This window comes from Lithobates pipiens, unplaced genomic scaffold, assembly GCF_037356315.1.
Source record: "Lithobates pipiens isolate NorthernLeopardFrog02 unplaced genomic scaffold, aLitPip1_a1.2 Scaffold_1, whole genome shotgun sequence".
Lineage (NCBI taxonomy): Eukaryota > Metazoa > Chordata > Amphibia > Anura > Ranidae > Lithobates > Lithobates pipiens.
Window position 1 is genome coordinate 185,970,331 of NW_027507685.1, and position 21,141 is coordinate 185,991,471.

General features: G+C 44.6%; 1 protein-coding gene and 1 long non-coding RNA gene across 3 annotated transcripts in view; one reads left to right on the forward strand and one right to left on the reverse strand.

Annotated features, from left to right (window-relative positions):
• The window catches only part of LOC143980386 (carbonic anhydrase 12-like), a 95,440-nt gene extending 77,370 nt beyond the window's left edge, over positions 1–18,070 (reverse strand). Inside the window, exon 1 of one of the 2 annotated variants that reach the window (XM_077479000.1) lies at positions 17,992–18,070. The gene's annotated coding sequence lies outside the window, so the exon portion shown is untranslated. Of the gene's footprint in view, positions 1–17,979 lie in introns of both variants that reach the window. The other variant, XM_077479001.1, reaches the window with a different exon arrangement.
• LOC143980412 (uncharacterized) overlaps positions 1–21,141 on the forward strand; it is a 67,228-nt gene that overhangs the window by 37,617 nt on the left and 8,470 nt on the right. The window contains exons 2-3 of the long non-coding RNA XR_013274287.1: positions 13,410–13,509; positions 19,464–19,592. This is a non-coding gene — a long non-coding RNA (uncharacterized LOC143980412). The remainder of the gene's footprint in view (positions 1–13,409; positions 13,510–19,463; positions 19,593–21,141) is intronic.

Below are 21,141 nucleotides of genomic sequence, written 5' to 3' on the forward strand. Positions count from 1 at the left end.
CTTTGAATCAAAAAATCGCATAAAGTAAACTACAGGTGTAAATAACGTGCTGAGTGTTCTTCAGTACAATAGGTGATGGTTAAGGTGATCCAACGGAGTTCAGTGTGATCCTAGGTGGTCAATTTATGGATGTCCCCTTACCTTACTGCTGTAAGGTTACAGCATATATTGAGTATGTCTTTAGGGGTTCCTGGAGGTCTTTCCCTTTATGGATCCTAATGTGGCAATTCCTGTTTGGCGTCCCTCTCCTACTCCCTATGTAGTGCGTGGCCTCTTTAAGAGTCACTTTGGGGTATTTGCCGTAGGTAGTCTCATGTCGAGTATATAGGATTAAAGCATAAAGGAAGGATGCCCCATAGTGTAGTATTTTAAAGAAGTGCAATATTTATTAAAGAAATAGACATCTGGTACTCACAAACATAGGATGAAGTCACGTGACCCGTGACGAACACGCGTCGGGAAATACCGCTACCGGAAGTGACGCTGGTCGAGCTCGCTGCTCGTTTTTACATTGCCTTTTTGTCATCCTATGTTTGTGAGTACCAGATGTCTATTTCTTTAATAAATATTGCACTTCTTTAAAATACTACACTATGGGGCATCCTTCCTTTATGCTTTAATCCTATATACTCGACATGAGACTACCTACGGCGAGAAGAGGCTGAACAGAGCGGAGAAGTCGTCAGAAGACCCCCCCGACTTCGGAAGAAGACCCCCGGAGCTGCTTAATAAAGGACTTTTAAAACTTGTGTTGTGTTTTTTTTTTATTGAAATTTTTTCCCCAGGTTTATGGGTAGGGGTACGATGTACCCCTTACTCATTTACATAGGGTGGGGGGCCAGGATCTGAGGGCCCCCTTATTAAAGGGGGCTCCCGGATTCCAACAAGCCCCCCGCCCACAGACCCTGACAACCAACGGCCGGGGTTGTCGATAAGAGGCCCTTGTCCTCATCAACATGGGGACAAGGTGCTTTGGGGTGGAGGGGCCGCAGGGTGCCCCCCTTCCCCAAAGCACCAACCCCCCCCCATGTTGAGGGCACGTGGCCTGGTACGGTCCAGGAGGGGGGGGCGCTCGCTCGTCCCCACCCCCTTCCTGACCGGCCAGGCTTCGTGGTTGGATAAGGGTCTGGTATGGATCTGGGGGGGACCTTCTTAAAATCCATACCAGACTGCTCCCGTGGAGTTCCCTCTGATAATTCTGTGAGAGTCGCCTCAATATAGACGGAGATCCGACTTGGAGGCGACATCCATTGAAATCAATGGGTACCAGTCGCCTACAAGTCAGATACAAGTAGTACAGGAACCTTTTCTGAAGCTGGAGCGACTTCAGTAGTGTGCATTAAGACGGCTCTCATTCACTTACATTGATTTTTACATGCAGTGCGACTTGAGGCGACTAGGGGCGACCTGAAGTCGGATCTGAGTCGCCCCTGTGTGAACCGGCTCTAATTCACTTCTTGTCTTGTAGAAACGTCTGCAAAGTGAGGACAATCCCATAGAGAGTTGTTATTGGAACAAATTTCCCCTTTTAGAATTACTCAATTGCATCTCAGAATTTTGGATTTTTCACTCTTAGATCCGGTGACTGATCTAGTGCCAATCATGGTGTCCAGCGATGTAATCCATGTTGACCTATCTCTCAACAATCCACACATACTGCACTACTCCCACCACTAATAGATAGATTCCCCGCTGCAGTCATTTAAAGTTATCACCGTTACTGCTACTTTCGTACTAAGTATAACTAAAAGGCAAAACATTTTTTTCCAATTTTGGAAAGAGTGCCGAAGGTGAAAGCCTCATACACACGATCTGATGTTTGGCAGGGAATTGTGCGATGACAGACTGCCTAAAATCCAACCCTTAGTACGCTATATTATACAATTGTTGTCCAACTTTCCGCCAACAAATGTTGGTTAGCAGGCTAGTAAATTTTCAGCGGACAACGGTCTGTTGTCAGATTTTCGTATCGTGTGTACAAAAGTCCAAAGTACAAACACACATGCTCGGAATCAATGCCCACCAAACACGACATTAGAAGAAGGTGCCCAGAGGGTGGCACTCAGAGCTGAAATTCCAGCTGTAGTACGTCACTACATTCGTGTTTGTTGGCCGACAATTGTGTGCCGTTTGTATGTAAACAATATGATCCTGTGTACGAGGCTTTAGAATACCTGTCAGTTTTTATTGTGCTCTGTGTCCCCATTAGGGAGATTCATCTTCTCTATTTGGCCTGTTGACCATTATCATTGAAAGTGAAAATAAAAAGAAAATACCAGATTTCGGGTTTTCCTCATAAAAGTAATAAAGAGGAAATCTTTCAATGGGGACACTAGTTCTGATGAACTGGAGGTCCTCAAGGAATTTCCTGAATTTGCAAGGATTTCCTCTTACTTCCTGTTTGGTTATGGGACAATAAAATCTCTGCAATCGAACACAGATGGCGAAAGAAATTGACAGGGGTTATAACCCTCCCTTAGGGCCGGTTCACACAGCGAGGCGCGGCGAGGCGTCTCCGACTTACCTCGCCGCGACCTGCGGGGAGCTCAGCGGCGACTTGCAGAGGACTTCTGTATAGAAGTCAATGCAAGTCGCCCCCGAAGTCGCCCCGAAGTAGTACAGGAACCTTTTTTCTGAGTCGGAGCGACTCGAGTCGCTCCTCTCAGAACGGTTCCATAGTACTGAATGGGGGCGACTTGCGGGAGCGAGGCGAGCCGTGTCGCCTCGCCTCGCCTCGCTGTGTGAACCGGCCCTTACTCTATCCAAAATGAAAAAAATAAATAAAAACGTTTTGCCTATAGTTCTACTTTAACTACTTGCTTACTGGGCACTTAAACACCCCTCCTGCCCAGACCAATTTTCAGCTTTCGGTGCTGATGCATTTTGAATGACAATTACTCATCATGCAGCACTGTACCCAAATTAATTTTTTGTCCCTTTTTTCCCACAAATAGAGCTTTCTTTTGGTGGTATTTGATCACCTCTGGGTTTTTTATTTTTTGTGCTATAAATGAAAAAAGGCCGAAAATTTTGAAAAAAAAAAAGCATTTTTCTTTGTTTCTGTGATAAAATTATGCAAATTATTAATTTTTCTTCATAAATTTTGGCCATAATTTATACTGCTACATATCTTTGGTAAAAATAACCCAAATTAGTGGATAGTAGGTTATTTCTCTCACATGGCATGTGTATACCACAAATGGCACCCCAAATTAAGGCTGGGTTCACATTGCAGCGGTTACGAGAACCGGATGTGATTCGCACCGCACTGCAGTGCAAATCACATCCGATCTCTGTGCAATGCGAGTTCAGTCATACAGATAGTATGGCTGAATTCGCATCGCACACAGCCCAAACTCGCACAGGACTCTTTTTTTGGTCCGCAGCAGAATCGGATCGCATGGGTGTTCACACCATGCGATCCGATTCCTGTCCGAGTTTGCAGATCGCACTGCGATATGCGAACTGATCTGGGGGTGTCATTAACGTTTCACTGACACTCCCAGCAGTTTCGCATAGGGCAGCGTGAACTGCCGCTGGGAGGTATGCGATGCGGGAACCCGCCGCGGATTCGCGGCGTTCCCGCATCACTGAAATGTGAACCTAGCCTCAATTCTGCTACTCCTCCTGAGCATTACAATACCACATGTGTGGGACTTTTTCACAGCCTGGCCACTTAGAGACGCCTAACATGCAGGGAGCGCCATCACGTGTTCTAGGAGCATAAATTACACATCTAAATTGTTGACTACCTATTACACTTTTGAAGGCCCTGGAGCACCAGGACAATGACACGTGGCACTGATGGCACATGACACTGATGTGACACTGACGACAGATGGCACTAATACGTGGCACTGATCACACTTGACACCGATGACAGATGGAACTAATCTGTGGCACTGATCACACGTGACACTAATGTGGCACTGATGACAGATGGCACTAATATGTGGCACTGTTGACACCTGACACTGATGACAGATGGCACTAATACGTGGCACTGATGACATGTGACACTGACAGGTGGCACTGATATGTGGCACTGATGACATGTGACACTGACAGGTGGCACTGGGGATACATGGCACTAGGGACAGGTGGCACTGGGGACACGTGGCACTAGGGACAGGTGGTGCGCGGCACTAGGGACAGGTGGCATGGATAGGTGGCACTGGGGACAGGTGGTACTGGGAACAGATGATACTGTTAGGTGGCACTGGGGACACATGGCACTGACAGGTGGCACTGGGGACAGATGGCACTGATAGGTGGCATTGGGGACACGTCGCACTGGGGACAGATGGCACTGATAGGTGGCACAGGGGACAGGTGGGCATGTGTGTTTCACTGTGTGTGTGTGTTTTAGTGTGTGTATGTACACTCACTGTCAGTCACAGACGCTGCAGCACGGAAGCTCTCCATCCTCACACGCTGTCTCTGTGTGAGGAGGGGAGCCAGCGATGAGAGATGATCTCATATGTAAACATACACACCTCCCATTGGATAGCCCGATCGAGTGCTAAATGGCCACTGCGATTGGCCATTTAGCACGATCTGTGATTGGCTGTGTCCAAGGGACACGGCCAACACAGAACTTCCCCGATGCGCGCCCACGGCGGCGCGCATTAGGGAAGTAAACAGGAGGACGGCCTCCCGGCAGTTAGCGTCCGCTCTGTAGCCGTCTTTTGGCTATAGGGCGGGCGCGAAGCAGTTAAGATACTGTCTTCACCCAAGGTCATTATATTGTTCCAAGTATTTGGGTGTATGGAAATTAAGTGTATGCCATCGTTGTGCCATTAAAACCAAGTAGTGCTGCGCGCTGCCAAAAACAAAACTACCAAGCTTCTGCAAGCACAAATTGTGTTCCCACAATAATAAGTGCTAAATAAAATGAAGTGTATACTTGCACTGCTCAAATCCATAAACTACTTATAGTAAAGCAATAAAATCTCCTTATATTCATATAATAAAAATCTTCACACGTGCACTGCAATATATGAAAATCATAAATAAATCTATCACAGAGATATAATCAAGTAACACAAAACTAGATACTTTCAAAAGAATCTTTCAACAATGTGTGTGTATGGAGAAGGCTCCACACCCTCATATATTATGTGCTCCACCTGAAATGAATAGTCCCAATCTAAATCCAAAACGTAAAAGAAAAAAAATATATAGGTATATACAAAAGTTGAGGGCTCTTCACCCTTATAAACTGTGTGCTCCACTTGTAATGCCTAGTCCCCATCCAAACATAAAAATAAGGTGCAAGTGTTAAGGGCTCTTCACCCTTATAAACGATGTGCTCCACCACCACACAAGTGATCCTCCACTGGCTGAAGTGTTCGCTCACCTTGCAAGTGGACCTGTAAACTAATAAACGTCAAACAGGCACCTCAATGGTATAACGAACCTCTGGTTCAATTGACAGGATATGGCTCCTGCATATAAACACCAACCTCAGCTTTTGCTAGACTTACCAGGCTTCACAAGTTTGTTGCACAATTGCAGAAAGCCCTCATGAATCCAGATGAAATTTCTTTGCAAACATTCTGCAAGCTCTGGTTCAGTTATGTTATGCAATAATCATCCCACCACAGGGGTCGCTGTGGCTGAATTCTCATGCTGTAGGACTTGCAGACCTCTTGCTGTAGACCCAGCACTGCAACTTTGCTCTTGCTAGAGACTTGCCACGCAAATTTGCTACAACTTGGAAAAGTGGCAACCAGAAGTTGTAATTCAAGTGCTCTGCAAGTGTAGAACTTCATTGAAAATGTGCAGCAAGTTAACAGACTTACAATTCAACAGTTATCCTTGCTATCAGGGATCTTTATGCACTCCTCTCTGTATTGGGCCTCTTGTAGGGTGGAGACCATCAACCAGCAGTTTTCTCAAAAAACTTAAGTAGGCTGGGGCTTCTGTTGATATATTTCTGCACTCCTCAGGTCCCTTCTTTATGGCCAATGAATACTTCCACACTACACATACTCCTATCTCACCTCTCCTGTCTCAGGACGAGAAGTCCAATACATGGAGGAGTGCAAGGAGATGGAGCCAGTCGAAGTTAGTGTTTATATGCAGGGAGCCATATCCTATCGATTGAACCAGAGGATTGTTATACGCTAAAAGCATGTTGTGTTGTCAATGTATGACCTGTATTCGTTTACAGGCCCACTTGCAAGTAATGCCATGTCAAATTGCATGCCAAATCGCATCAATGTGAACAAGGGCTTAAAGCCAATAGCAGCTTTTATGAATGAATGAATGAATGAAATACTTGCATAGCGCACAATGCGAACTGAATCGCCAGGAATCCTAGGAGATGCCATTGACCAAATTTGGTCAGTGATATTACCTGGGACAGTAACTTTAAATTGTTGCAGCCAGTAATCTGGCATTTAGCGTTGGGAGTGCAGCGTGTATAGTCCATCCAATTCTGGTCACCACTGACTCCAATGGGATTTTACATACCTCCCAACTTTTTGAGATGGGAAAGAGGGACGCCTATTAGCAAAAGTATGTAGGCCTAGGACACATCTCCTTAAAGTGCAAGTAAACCCCCCTATCATTTCATCCAAGGAAGCTGCCATCTTTTCCTCTGTTTAACCACTTGCCTACCGGACACTTAAACCCCCTTCCTGCCCAAGCCATTTTTCAGCACTGTCGCACTTTGAATGACAATTGCGTGGTCATGCTACACTATACCCAAACCAATCTTCACACAATTAGAGCTTTCTTTTGGTGGTATTTTTTATTTTATTTTTACTTTTTTCTGTCACTAAATTTTGTAATGAAGTAATTTTTCGCCTTCACTGATAAGGGGGCACTGACAGGCTGAACTGGTGGGCATTGAGGTGGCACTGATGAGGAGGCACTAATATGCCACCACACTGATAGGCGGCACTGATTGCCAGCACTGACTGGCATTACTAATGGGCACTAATTGGTTGCACTTGTGTGCAGTGGTGGACACTGTTTTGTGACACTGTATTTATTGTAATCAGGACACTGATGATCAGTGCCCTGATTACATCCCTAGATGTCTCACCACACACTCTGTCAGTGTGAGGCGAGGAGAGCCGATTACCAGCATCTCCTTTTTTAAATGTGACTGACTGTGATTGGACACAGCCGATTACATGATTAAAGAGCCATGGACGCGGTTCTTTACAGAGATCGGGGTCGCGCCGTGACCGAGAACAAAAGCCGCACCGCCCCGCCATCATTTGACGGTGAGCGGGCAGCAAGCAGTTAATCTGCAACTGTCATGATGCTGCACATGTGATCTGTTATGACATCAGCCATTGGATGGTTTGACAGTTTGGTTGAGAGCACAACCAATGGGAGTATTACATTTCTGGCACTGCCTGAAATAAAACTGTTTTATGGATGGCCCTGGAAAATTGTACCCCCTTCGAGACCAGAGCACTTTTTGCAATTCGGCACTGCGTCGTTTTAACTGATAATTGCGCGGTCGTGGGATGTGGCTCCCAAACAAAATTGACGTTCCTTTTTTCCCCACAAATAGAGCTTTCTTTTGGTGGTATTTGATCACCCTTGCGGTTTTTATTTTTTGCGCTATAAACAAAAAAGCAAGTTTGAAAAAAAAAGCATTATTTTTTTACATTTTGCTATAATAAATATCCTCCAAAAATATTAAAAAAAACAACATTTTTTTCCCTCAGTTTTAGGCCGATATGTATTCTTCTACATATTTTTGGTTAAAAAAAAATTGCAATAAGCGTTTGGTTTGCGCAAAAGTTATAGCGTTTACAAAATAGGGGATAGATCTATGGCAATTTTATTAATAATTTTTTTTATTGTGACTGCGACATTATGGCGGACACATCGGACATTTTTGGGACCATTGTCATTTATACAGCAATCAGTGCTATACAAATGCACTGATTCCTGTGTAAATGACACTAGCAGTGAAGGGGTTAACCACTAGGGGGCAGTGTAGGGGTTAAAGTGGTTGTAAACCCTTACAAACCACTTTGACCTACAGATATGCCGCGAGTGGAGGCTCCCGAATGACAGCGGCGGAGCAGCGAGACCCACCGAGAAGATGGATGCTCTGGACTACAGGGGACAGCGGTGACTTCGCATAGTAGTCTATTATGCTTTACCTTTGCAGGGAATCAAAGAGGAAGTAAACTCATCAGGGTTTACTTCCTCTTTAAGTGTGTCCTGGGGAGTGTTTCTAACTTTGGGGGGACGTGGCTATGTGTGGCACATCACTGATCTCTGCTCCCGATCACAGGAAGCAGAGATCAGTGACACTGTCACTAGGCAGAACGGGGAGATGTTTGTTTACATTGGCCTCTCCCCGTTCTTCCTCTCTGTTAGACAACCTGACTCACAGAGCTTGCCGCGCCCGCAGGTCGCTTCTTAAAGGGCAACGTACAGGTACGTTTGTTTGCCTGTATGAGCCCTTCTGCCGACGTATATCGGCGTGAGGCGGTCGGCAAGCGGTTAAAGAAGATTTATACAAAAAATTATAAGTTAAACCCACAGGCGCTTTTTGTTACCACTACTATTCCTTTATACTGGCTATTGAAATTTACAAATGCAGCCATTTAGAAATTGGATTAAAGGTTTAGTACTTGGAAACCATTTTTGAAAGATAAACAGTGCATTTTATATACAACTATATAGATCAGACCAAAATGAGGGGGAAAGAGGGACAGAGGGACTTTGTTCCAAATCTGGGACAGTCCCTCGAAATCAGAAACAGTTGGAAGCTATGGGGTTTTGCTGTTTTGCAGCCTGTTTGTTCAAACTGCCTGCAAATCAAACAGGGGCATATTCAAGCAAATCTAAGCCCCTGTACACACGGTCGGAGATTTCCACAACCAAATCCGTCGGATTTTGCCCGTCGGATTTTGTCCGTCGAATCTTGTCCGAAACTGTTGCATACACACGGTCGGGCCAAGTTGGCGAAAAATCCGATCTTTCAGAACGTGATGACGTAATTTTGTTACGATGGGACTACATTCAGGCTAGTAGCCAATAGCTTTGATGTAGGAATTTGATCTGAGCATGCGTGGCACTTGGTCCGATGAAAATGCTCTACACATGATCGGATTAGGTCCGTCCGGCCCAGTTGGTCGGGAAATATTTCCAACATGTTGGAAAATTGGGTCGGACGGAGATTCGGACAGAATCAGTCCGATGCATACCACACACAGTCGGATTATCTGACGACACGGTCCGATAAGACTCATTCCGACAGATTCTCCGACCGTGTGTACAAGGGCTAAAGCCTTGTACACATGATCGGACTTTCAGATGACCATTCGTCCATTTTTTGTTGCATGCTAGTCTCATGTCGAAAGTGAAGAGGTTACTAACCATACGAAAATTCTCATACGACAGAATCCAACTTCAGAAGTGATGTAATGTGTTGAATAGATTTGTGTGTATTCTTTTGTTTCTGAGCATGCGTAGTTTTGCTCTTACAATTTTTTTCGTACAAAAACCGTACTAATTAAACAAAAATTGGACCTTGAGTTCACGTATAACAAAAAATATAGACTGCACATCCATCTTCTGTCTGATGAAAAACCGGAATCGGCTGTCGATAAGCACCATACCAATGATGCAAAAATTGGCAGATCGTCGGACAAAAATTTTCTTGCGATTTTCGTGTCGTGTGTATGGGCCTTTAGGCTTTATGTACACTGGCAGCTCCTAAGCTTGAGTTTAAGAGCTTTTGCCATTTTTTGTCAAGGCTTCTAAACTCCATAAAAGCCTATGGGGGTGATTTACTAAAGGCAAATAGACTCTGGACTCTGCCAGTCCAGTTGCTTCCAGAGCTTTGTAAATGAGGTAAAGCTACACTTTGCAAAGAATACCCAATCACATGCAAAGAAGGAAAAAAAATGGCATTTTTGCTTGCACGTGATTGGATGATGAAAAAAGTCTGCAGAGCTTCTGCTCATTTACTAAGCTCTGGAGCAACTGATCTTAATGTGCCACTGCACAGTCTATTTTGCCTTTAGTAAATAAACTCCTATCTGTCCATGTACACATAGGCTTTTAGCAGAGCTTAGGCCCTAACGTGTTTATATGAGGTTAAACCTCCCTCTCCTGCATGCAGAAGAATCACATTCAGGATAGGAACTTCTTGACCAAGGACAGCAGTAAAATGTGAGGTTTGCTTTTTTGCAGTGTTTTGCGGTATCCTGCGGACTGCAGTCAGGGTTAGCTAGTGTACATGTAGCCTTATGCCATGTACACGCGTAGCAGACTATCCGGTGGACTTAGTCTGGCGGACTGTCCGCAGGATTTTCCGAACGAGCTACCTGCCCACACACGGTACTTTTGCGGCAGACTACTTTTGAAATGAACGGACTCGCCCACACACACGGAGAAAAGTCTGCTCATTTTGAGCGCGGCTCTGGGTAGTCGGGACCAGCGAAGTAAGCGTCGCTGGTCCCGTCACCTGGTATGGACTTAAAGGGGAATCCCTACGCCGAAAAACTAGGTCCATATCAGACCCTTATCCGAGCACGTGACCCGGCCGGCCAGGAAAGGGGGTGGGGACGAGTGAGCGCCCCCCCCCTCCTGAGCCGTACCAGGCTGCGTGCCCTCAACATGGGGGGTGCCTTGGGGAAGGGGGGGCGTGCGCCCCCCCCACCCCAAAGCACCTTGTCCCCATGTTGATGAGGACAAGGGCCTCTTCCTGACAACCCTGGCCATTGGTTGTTGGGGTCTGTGGGTGGGGGGCTTATCGGAATCCGTGAGCCCCCTTTAATAAGGGGGCCCCCGGATCCCGGCCCCCCACCCTATGTGAATGAGTATGGGGTACAATGTATCCCTACCCATTCACCTGTGAAAAAAAAAACACAACACACAAGGGTTAAAATAGTTTATTGCACAGCTCCAGGGGTCTTCTTCCGTCTTCGGGGGTCTTCTCGCCGGACTCCTCCGCTATCTTCTGCTCTTTTGCTAGCTCTTTCAGGAGGAGCCCGGCTTTCTTCTTCACCGCCGCCCTTTTTTTCCGACTTCGTGGGTCTTGTCCCCCTCTTCGGTTCTTCTTGCCGGGCCACCGTGCCTTCTTCTAGCTCTTTTGCAAGCAGTGGCCTGGTCTTCTGTCGCCACTGCCGCCGTCTTCTGTTCTTCTCTTCTGGAGATGTTGCCTCGTCGCTGTCTCCGGTCACTATGACAGGACACACGGCATGCGGCGACTTATATAGGGACATCACCGGATGATGTCCCCGCCCATTATGATGTCACAGTCCCAGAGGTCCCTATATAAGTCACCGCACGCCGCGTGTCCTGTCATGTGACTGGAGACAGCGACGAGGCAACATCTCCAGAAGAGAAGAACAGAAGACGGCGACAGCAGACCGGGCCACCACTTGCAAAAGAGCTAGAAGAAGGCACGGTGGCCCGGCAAGAAGAACCGAAGAGGGGGACAAGACCCCCGAAGTCGGAAGAAGAGGGCGGCGGCAAAGAAGAAAGCCGGGCTCCTCTGCTAGTGAAAGAGCTAGCAAAAGAGCAGAAGATAGCGGAGGAGTCCGGCGAGAAGACCCCCGAAGACGGAAGAAGACCCCCAGAGCTGTGCAATAAACTATTTTAACCCTTGTGTGTTGTGTTTTTTTTTTTTCACAGGTGAATGGGTAGGGGTACGTTGTACCCCATACTCATTCATAGGGTGGGGGGCCGGGATCCGGGGCCCCCTTATTAAAGGGGGCTCACGGATTCTGATAAGCCCCCCGCCCGCAGACCCTGACAACCAACGGCCAGGGTTGTCAGGAAGAGGCCCTTGTCCTCATCAACATGGCACCCCCCATGTTAAGGGGACGTGGGGCCTGGTACGGTTCAGGGGGGGGGGGGCGCTCGCTCGCTCGTCCCCACCCCCTTTCCTGGCCGGCCGGGTCACGTGCTCAGATAAGGGTCTGATATGGACCTAGGGGGGGACCCCCACGCCAATTTTTTCGGCGTAGGGATTCCCCTTTAAGTCCATACCAGGTGACGGGACCAGCGACGCTTACTTCACTGGTCCCGGCTACCTGGAGCCAAGCTCAAAATGAGCGGACTTTTCTCCGGGCTGGAAAAGTCTGTTCATTTCAAAAGTACGGCAGAGTGGCACACACACGGCCGTACTGTCCGCCGAAATGCGAGTCTGACTTTTGGGTAAAAAAAGTCTGTCGGAGCCTACACACGGGCAGATTGTCCGGCAGACTTGAGTCCGCCGGCCTTTTCCACCGGATTGTCTGATCGGTCCACAACAGACCCTTGTCCGAGCACGCTACCCGGCCGGCCAGGAAAGGGGGGCGAGCGAGCGCCCCCCCTCCTTAGCCGTACCAGGCCGCGTGCCCTCAACATGGGGGGTGCCTTGGGGAAGGGGGGGCGCGCGGCCCCCCCACCCCAAAGCACCTTGTCCCCATGTTGAGGACAAGGGCCTCTTCCCGACAACCCTGGCCATTGGTTGTCGGGGTCTGCGGGCGGGGGGCTTATCGGAATCCGGGAGCCCCCTTTAATAAGGGGGCCCCCAGATACCAGCCCCCCACCCTATGTGAATGAGTATGGGGTACAATGTACCCCTACCCATTCACCTGTAAAATAAAAGTACAAAAAAAACACAACACACGAGATAAAATACTTTATTGCACAGCTCCGGGGGTCTCCCGACTTCGGGGGTCTTGTCCCCCTCTTCGGTTCTTCTGCCGGGCCACCGCGCCTTCTTATAGCTCTTTTACAGGTGGTGGCCCGGTCTTCTGTCGCCGCTGCCACCTTCCGTTCTTCTTCTTCTCCTGGAGATGTTGACTCGACGCTCTCTCCGGCCACAATGCCAGGGACGCACTGCGCGGCCACTTGTATAGGGACAAGGGGCGGTGTCACATGGGTTGGTCACATGGGTTGATGTCACATGGGGACTGTGACATCGTAAGTGGGCGGGGTCACCATGTGACACCAACCCAAGCGGCTTAAGAGGAATAGTGCCCCTTCATTGGTATCAGTGGGAGGAATAGTGCCCCTTCATTGGTATCAATGGGAGAAATGGTGCCCTTTTATTGATGTCACCACCAGGAATTATGCCCCATTGTTGGAAAAAATAATAACTTGTGTCATTGGGAGGAAAAGTACCCCAAGGGCTAAATAAAGGTGAGCAAAGGGCCCCATATCTGGCCCTCAGGCCACAGTTTTGAGACCACAGATCTAGTGCAATAATGATGACCCAAAGCATAATCTCTAGCAGATGATGGATTCCTACAGGTTGAAAATGCTTTAGGTGTTCATTTCTAGATAAAATATAGACAGCGCTTTCCCATGGGTTTCTGAAAATGTTCAAAACTAAATCCAAACGCAAAATTCTATACTGTAGATTTACTGGTTCGCATCCGTGTAAAAATGGGTAACTTTCTTTTCATACATTTTTTTTTTGTCCTTAGCGCCCCCCAGTGGGTGACATTGATACTGATGAAGGCAGCCAAAATGAGTAATGACAAACTACGACGTAAAAAAGCATACAAGATGCTGCAAAAACGGCTGGTAAGTACATGATTTGGGAAAAATAGTAGTACCCTCTTATTTACTGGTAACTACATTCATCCTAATAAAATGTAAGCAGAATTGGGCTAAGTTTAAAATTTTAAGGAGAATTTGCAGTCTACTATTGGGTAATGTTTGGGGGAAAAAGTGAGCAGTAGCCAGTGTTTGGGGTGTGACCCAAAACTACAAAATAATGCTTGTGTGTCTTCCAGCATACTGAACAATGTCTAAAATGTTGGCCAAACATCAACTAATACAAGACTCTTGAAAGTGCATTTGACAGGTGGAAATGTGTATGTATGTATGTATGTATGTATGTATGTATGTATGTATGTATGTATGTATGTATGTATGTATGTATGTATGTATGTATGTATGTATGTATGTATGTATGTATGTATGTATGTATGTATGTATGTATGTATGTATGTATGTATGTATGTATGTATGTATGTATGTATGTATGTATGTATGTATGTATGTATGTATGTATGTATGTATGTATGTATGTATGTATGTATGTATGTATGTATGTATGTATGTATGTATGTATGTATGTATGTATGTATGTATGTATGTATGTATGTATGTATGTATGTATGTATGTATGTATGTATGTATGTATGTATGTATGTATGTATGTATGTATGTATGTATGTATGTATGTATGTATGTATGTATGTATGTATGTATGTATGTATGTATGTATGTATGTATGTATGTATGTATGTATGTATGTATGTATGTATGTATGTATGTATGTATGTATGTATGTATGTATGTATGTATGTATGTATGTATGTATGTATGTATGTATGTATGTATGTATGTATGTATGTATGTATGTATGTATGTATGTATGTATGTATGTTTCCTGTTCCTTTGCATGTTTGTCACACTTAAGTGTTTCGGAACATCAAACCAATTTAAACAATAGTCAAGGACAACACAAGTAAACACAAAATGCAATTTGTAAATGAAGGTGTTTATTATTAAAGGTGAAAAAAAATCCAAACCATCATGGCCCTGTGTGAAAAAGTGATTGCCCCCTTGTTAAAACATACTATAACTGTGGTTGTCCACACCTGAGTTCAATTTCTCTAGCCACACCCAGGCCTGATTATTGCCACACCTGTTCACAATCAAGGCATCACTTAAATAGGAGCTGCTTGACACAGTAAGGTCCACCAGAAGATCCTTAAAAGCTACACATCATGCCGAGACCCAAAGAAATTCAGAAACAATTGAGAAAGAAAGTAATTGAGATCTATCAGTCTGGAAAGGGTTATAAAGCCATTTCCAAAGCTTTGGGAATCCAGCGAACCACAGTGAGAGCCATTATCCACAAATGGCGAAGACATGGAACAGTGGTGAACCTTCCCAGGAGTGGCCGGCCGCCCAAAAATACCCCAAGAGTGCAACGACGACTCATCCAAGAGGTCACAAAAGACCCCACAACAACGTCCAAGGAACTGCAGGCCTCACTTGCCTCAGTTAAGGTCCGCGTTCATGCCTCCACCATCAGGAAAAGACTGGGCAAAAATGGCCTGCATGGCAGAGTTCCAAGGAGAAAACCACTGCTGAGCAAAAAGAACATCAAAGCTCGTCTCAATTTCTCCACAACACATCTTGATGATCCCCAAGACTTTTGGGACAACATTCTGTGGACCGATGAGACAAAAGTGGAACTCTTTGGAAGGTGTGTGTCCAAGTATATCTGGCGTAGAAGGAACACTGCATTTCATAAAAAGAACATTATACCAACAGTAAAATATGGTGGTGGTAGTGTGATGGTCTGGGGCTGTTTTGCTGCTTCAGGACCTGGAAGACTTGCCGTGATAAAAGGAACTATGAATTCTGCTGTCTACCAAGAGATCCTGAAGGAGAATGTCCGACCATCTGTTCGTGTACTCAACTTGGGTTCTGCAGCAGGACAATGATCTTAAACACACCAGCAAGTCCACCACCGAATGGCTGAAGAAAAACAAAATTAAGACTTTGGAGTGGCCTAGCCAAAGTCCTGACCTGAATCCTATTGAGATGTTGTGGTATGACCTTAAAAAGGCCGTTCATGCTCGAAAACCCTCTAATGTAACTGAATTAGGACAATTCTGCAAAGATGAGTGGGCCAAAATTCCTCCAGGACGCTGTAAAAGCCTCATTGCACGTTATCGCAAACGCTTGGTTGCAGTTGTTGCTGCTAAGGGTGGCCCAACCAGTTATTAGGTTTAGGGGGCAATCACTTTTTCACACAGGGCCATGATGGTTTAGATTTTTTTTCACCTTTAATAAACACCTTCCTTTACAAATTGCATTTTGTGTTTACTTGTGTTGTCCTTGACTATTGTTTAAATTGGTTTGATGTTCCGAAACACTTAAGTTTGACAAACATGCAAAGGAACAGGAAATGAGGAAGGGGGCAAACACTTTTTCACACCACTGTGTATATGTGTATGTATGTGTATATATATGTGTATATATATATATATATAATTAAAAAAATGGAAATAAAATAAAACTAAAGTACCATTTCTAATCTGACAACACGTCCGTTACATGCGCTGATTCCGCTCCCCTACATAATTAATGAACATACCTCACTAATTGGGATAATTGAACAGAGACACTTCAGAGATCTTCTGAGCAGCTTATATCCAAGCTATAGGATGATATATCAATTTCCTACATCTGTAACAGTCAGTCTAGTATAATTTGGGGGGGGGGGGGGGGGGGGAGGGAGGAGCGGGGAGGAGCAAGTCCTGGAGTTTCAAGCCAGGGTTGCCATATGGAGTAAAGTTTATGATGTGCTCATCTGTGGTGTTAGTTTTTCACGCACTAGAAGGGAGTTAACCTGATCAATCCATTGTTTGACTGTAGGAGCATGAGGGGACAACCACAACCTAACAATCTGTTTTTGGGCTAACAATTGTGATATATAGTGGAGCAGGGTATATTGCCTCATTAATTGCACCCAGGATACAAACCAATGGATCCATCTGCCCTTTTAGTGTTAATACAGTGGAAATAGTATCTATGACCCCCTTCCAGTATCTATAAAGTTTTGGTCATTTTCACAGCAAATTAATCCGATCACCCTCCTGTCTCTCACATTTGGGACATAAGGAAGACTCTCTTCGAACCCATTGGAATAGCTACGTTGGTGTAAGGTAAAATCTGTGTAATATAAACAGTTGTGATAATTTATGAGAAGGAGAGACTGAACTCCTGGGTATAGATTGCAAGCATAGAGCCCATGTGTCTCCACCAATATTAGCCAAGTCTTGCTCCCACTTACTTCTTGATACAGTTGACCACTGGTGCCTCTGCAAAAAAACTCCACTCTCTTGCCCTCCAAATCCTTGCTCTTTCATGGTTCTCCTCCTAAGTGCTTTCGGAATCACCTACAACTCTATTTGCTGCTTTCCTCTTTCCATAGGGTTACCCCTCTGTCCTCAGATCCCTTCTATTCTCTATCTATACCTCCTCTGTTGGTCCCTTGGTAACCTCCCATTTCCAACAATACTAGCCCTATGTTGATGACACCCAAAACTCTCTACCCTGCACCTTTAGCCTTTCAGTCTCCATGCGCATCACAAATTTGCTGACACTCAGTATAAATATCACACAACTTCTAAAACAGCTCACAATATTTCCTCTCCCCAGACTTTCTCTCAAGATCAAAAATACAATTCTCAGTTCCTCCCCCTAATGCCAGATATAATCTTGACCTGTCAGGCCCAAATCCAATCACTGTCCAAATCTTGCTGCCTTCACTTCCCTAACATTTCCAAAATACACCCCTTCTTAACCAAATAACAACCAAGCTACTAGTTCACTCCCTTGTTATCCCTTTCCTTGACAAATTCAATTATCAGTGGCCTACCTCTACACAGGCTATCCACCTTTCCAAATGCTCAGTGTCTGCCACCCCTTTCTGCCAATGCCTCCACTTCTACTCGCCCAACAAATCAAATTAATAACAACAACAACATCTACAACTCTGCCCCAAGCAACATCATCAACCTCTTCTCAAAGTATCACCTAACCCATTCTTGTGCTACACATTTTTGTGTGTGTGTGTATTATCTTAAAAAGTTAAATTTTTGGGGGACTGGGTTCTTGTATAAATTAGGTCACATGGGGGTCTTAATATGTCTTGAGATCTGTAACTGGAAACTAAGATTTCAAACAATTCTGCAAACTGGATGAACAAAAGTGTTGCCGTAGTCGGACACCACCAAAAATTTTTTTTTTTTTTACTTTTAGAATTGTTTGGAGACACATGTGGGGGTGATAGATGGAGAAAAATAGATACGTTTTTAAAGACGTAAATTCCAATTATATTTCGAGGCACAGAGTTATAGTGCAGAAAGAGAAGAGCTTATATGAGAAAAGCATGAAAAACTTTACATTAGCAAACAATAAATACAGTTAAAACAATGAAAAAAATTATATAAAATACAAACACACCAGAATACTTACAGCTTGTTGCTCTGAGTAACTACAAATCTGATTCAGACTAAAAGTGTTTATACTGCTATTTTCTGTTGGGTCATATACAATATTTAGAGACCACCTCCTTTTGCACACGGCTAATAGATATGCAAGGAAACACTGTCACCTGTTTGTGTGTTATCCTTATCTGAATTGTTCCAGTGGTAGTCAAGGACGGTTTGTGTTGTACTATTTTTTGCAGTAATAACTGATGTGTTTGAGGTAAATGTTATGTAAAAGAGGTGAAATTGTGCTCAAGCATGTAAATTGTGTTCTCTTTTGCAAGCTAACAGCATTCATTTTTGTAAAGTTATATCACAAAGTCTAGGAGCTATGCCGCCAATGCACCTTAATGGTTAGAATTGGTCCCTAACCTTGTTGGGCTATCTATAAATTGAACTAGGAAGAGTAGGTAGAAAAAAATAGGTAGTCCATGCGCTCCTTTCTAACTACGCTTTCTACCTACTCTTCCTAGTTCACATGGGGAAACCTACCATAAGGCCATACCCAGAGGTAGCAGCTCAGGCCCCAAAAGGGCTATCGGTCTTTTGGGCACAAATCATTGGAAGTGAAGTCTTCCTACTCGCCACTTTTCATCACCCGCCCACAAACAGCGACTGAGTCAGTCCAGTGCGGTCTTCAATCCTAACATGCTATAAATGGAAGGCCATGCTCCCTGACTATATAACGCATACAATTATGGACTTGTTGGCTCTTGCATTCTACATTCTATATCCCTCTATGTATTGGTATAGTAGAGTTGAAAGAGGAAATTGAGTAGACTTGTAAATTCCTACCAACTACCCCATAATTACATTTGTAAAATCATGTAGAGAGTAATTGGTATCAAAATTTGATTAAAAACTGTTAAAGCTTAACTCCATACAATCCACTTCCATTTGGGGGCAGTTTACTGAGCTAAGGATTTTTCATAGCCCTGCCAGACACCACAGCCAATTTAGTGACTCTTTGCTGCAATTAAGGTAGTAGACAATGCTTAAAAGTTTTGCATGTTCGAACACTTATCAATCAGGGGAATACTACCTAGTACATTATTTGCTAAATCTGTGTGCCCAAAACTGCCCCTGACTTAATAAAACTCCACCCTGCTTCCCCATACTTCCATGTAGGGGAGTATGAGCCGATCTACAAATGAACTTCTGTACAACTACCCTGTCAGATAAATGCTGCTCAGTCAGCGCCGCCGGCTATAGCCATCAATGCTGAGCAGTGTGTTCTGATTGAGGGGGGGGTGATTCCACCATCCATCTCAAATGTGTGAAAGGGGGAATCTGGTCATCAGCTATGAGCTGCCTTAGACTAAGACTTAATTTCCATATGTTTACATTTCCATATTACTATTGACCCTAAATAGCCTTTGTGTTACTCATTCACAGGTTTTACATCGACTTTCATGCTTTTCTTTCTGTTACCTAATAATTGTTTCTTTATTCTGTTAGTGGATTACAGGACTAGGACAACAATATGCAAAATATCCAACTTATGTATACCCAGAGAATATTAAGGCTTTAATCCGGTCCATCTTTCCGAAAGGAATATGTAACTATCCTGATCCAGATCATGAAAAGGTGAGTTTTGTTCTTTGCAAAATAAGATGGGTTAGGTACTTTTATAAATGCCACATCAATAGCTTAAAGCTAAGTTTCATACAGTGTCAGTGCTGTACCATACCAGCCACCTACAGGTTCTTGCACATTGGGGCAGCTCTCCTATCCAGTCAATTATAGGACCCGAATCCCAGCGCACACTGGTGTGCAAATTTTAACTAGCTTCTGACTCATCTTCATACTTCATCCTTCCCTTCCTTTACACCGCTCTGCTTAATAATGATGTACAGAGCTGGGAGAGGCAGCAGTGGTAGCACTAGATTTCGTAGTTCCATGGGCACTTATGAGAGCTAGTCTGAAACTTATGAGATTTTAGTAATTGGGTTTACACATACAGGGGAAATCTGGTGCAGTTTTGCATGGTAGCTGATCAGCTTCTAACTTGTTCAATTAAGTTGACCAAAAAAAAAAACTGGAAGCTGATTGGTTTCTATGCAGAACTGAAAAATATTTTGCACTCTCCAGTTTTAGTAAACCAACTACTTGGCTATATAGGCTGAAAAAAGGAACAGGTCCATCTATTTCAACCACCAGGTATGCCACCCTAGACCACCAGGGATGCCAGTCAATGCCCACAATGGGCATCACTGATTAGCTTGCATGGTTTGGCACTGATTGGCATCCATCATTACGTTACACTACAATGCCACCTATCCATGCCCATCCGTGCCACCTATCAGTGCCCATCAATGCCACCTCATCAGTGTCCGTCAGTGCAGCCCATCAGTGAAGGAGAAAACTTACTTATTTACAATGTTTTGTAACTGAAACAAAAAAAAACGTTTTTTTCAAAATTTGATGTCTTTTTTTTTTTTTTTGTTTAGCAGAAAATAAAAATCCAAGAGGCGATCAAATACCACCAAAAGAAAGCTCTATTTATGGGAACAAAATGATAAAAATATAGTTTGGGTACAGTGTAGCATCACCGTGCAATTGTCATTCAAAGTGCAATAGCACTGAAAGCTGAAAATTGGTATGGGCAGGAAGGTGTAGAAGTGCCCTGTATTGAAGTGGTTAAACATTTTTTTTTTTTTTTTTTTTTATTGATATCACAAGTGATGAACAACATCCAATATGATAGCATGGGACATGATAGGTCCTCTTTATAGAGGGATCTGGGGTCTATTAGATCCCAGATCTCTGCTCTGTCCTGCCCTCCTCTACCCAGTAATGGCTAGTAAACCAACAGCCGAAACCAGAAGTAATGAAATTCTTGTTGCTTCTGGTTTCAAACACCATAGTGATGATTGGGGAAGTTCCCCCTTCATCTCTCTGGTCAGCCAGGGCAACTGCCAACAGCGGTCCCAGGCTTCCTGGTGGGACCGGCAGAGCCCAGAAATGGCAGCGCTCCATGGCGGGAATGGTGGCCCCTTCACCCGCTTGTATACGTGCTCAAACAGCTGTTTTCTGCTCAGGTTACTTTTACCAAAAAGGGTATTGCTGGAGCTAAAGAATGATATGTTCATGATGACTGCAGCTGCAGGAATCATCCTAATATCACCACCACTTC